Source organism: Nanorana parkeri, unplaced genomic scaffold (genome assembly GCF_000935625.1).
Source record: "Nanorana parkeri isolate BGI_ZX_2015 unplaced genomic scaffold, ASM93562v1 scaffold2453, whole genome shotgun sequence".
Lineage (NCBI taxonomy): Eukaryota > Metazoa > Chordata > Amphibia > Anura > Dicroglossidae > Nanorana > Nanorana parkeri.
Window position 1 is genome coordinate 37,578 of NW_017308721.1, and position 1,824 is coordinate 39,401.

Below are 1,824 nucleotides of genomic sequence, written 5' to 3' on the forward strand. Positions count from 1 at the left end.
TCTTCTAGAATATGCCACGAGTCCTGGCCATGACGCTGCGAGGGTCCAACACCGCAGGGGTGGGCCACGCAGACACCATTGCAGCCTGAAAGTGCCATTGTGCTAAGGCACCAGGGTAGTTTACCGTGGAATGGGGGTACCCCTTATAGGTCTGGGTATCCTCTTGCTCTTCAGTGTACCCCCTTGATGCTTAGTGTGCCACCTTGCCAGTCAGTGTCCCCCTTCCTGCTCACTTTACCACCGTACTACTCAATGTACCCCCTTACTGGTCATATTGCCTGCTTCTACTCAGTGTACCCCCTTACTGGTCATATTGCCTGCTTCTACTCAGTGTACCCCCTTACTGGTCAGTATTATCCTTGCTGCACAATGTACCCACTTACTGCTCATATTGCCTGCTTCTACTCAGTGTACCCCCTTACTGGCCATATTGCCTGCTTCTACTCAGTGTACCCCCTTACTGGTCAGTATTATCCTTGCTGCACAATGTACCCCCTTATTGGTCAGTATTATCCTTGCTGCACAATGTACCCCCTTACTGCTCATATTGCCTGCTTCTACTCAGTGCACCCCCATACTGCTCATATTGCCTGCTTCTACTCAGTGTACCCCCTTACTGCTCATATTGCCTACTTCTACTCAGTGCACCCCCATACTGCTCATATTGCCTGCTTCTACTAAGTGTACCCCCTTACTGGTCATATTGCCTGCTTCTACTCAGTGTACCCCCTTACTGGTCAGTATTATCCTTGCTGCACAATGTACTACCTCACTGCTCATATTGCCTGCTTCTACTCAGTGTACCCCCTTACTGCTCATATTGCCTGCTTCTACTCAGTGTACCCCCTTACTGCTCATATTGCCTGCTTCTACTCAGTGTACCCCCTTACTGGTCATATTGGCTGCTTCTACTCAGTGTACCCCCTTACTGGTCATATTGCCTGCTTCTACTCAGTGTACCCCCTTACTGGTCAGTATTATCCTTGCTGCACAATGTACTGCCTTACTGGTTACCATACCCCCTTGCTGCTCAGTGTACCCCCTTACTGATCATTGTACCCTTATTGGTCTGGGTACCTTTTTGTTTTTCAGTGAACCCCCTTAAGGCTTAGTGTGCCCTGCTTCAAGTCAGTATACTCCCTTACTAGTCAGGATACCTCCTTGCTGCTCAGTGTACCCCCTTATTGGTCTGGGTACCCTCTTTAGTGTACTCCTTGATGCTTAGTGTTCCCCCTTGACGGTCAGTGTATCCCATCCCTGCTCACTGTACCCCCTTACTAGTCAATGTACCCCTTTACTGCCCATATTGCCCCCTTTCTGCTCAGTGTACCCACTTATTGGTCAGTGTTATCCTTGCTGCCCAGTGTACCACCACACTAGTTAGTGTGCCCACTTGTTGGTTAGTGTATCCCTTTACTGGTCAGTCTACCCCCTTTCTGCACAGTGTACCCCCTTACTGGTCAGTGTACCCCCTTACTGGTCAGTGTACCCCCGTGCTGGTCAGTGCACCCCTTTACTGGTCAGTCTACCCCCTTGCTGCACAGTGTACCCCCTTACTGGTCAGTGTACCCCTTTATTGGTGAGCATACCCCCTTGTTGCTCAGTGTACCCCCCTACCTGTGAGCATACTGCCTTGCTGCTCAGTGTACCTAGGGTTGTCACCTGTCCAGGATTCACCCGGACAGTTCGGGTTTTGATTGCTGTGTCCGGGTTTCTTGGCAGAATAAACCCGGACACCAAAAAATGTCAGCGCTTCGCTAGAGTGTTCGTGTTTCGCTTGAAGTAAAGGTGGCAACCTTAAGTGTACCCCACCTGTGAGCAGAC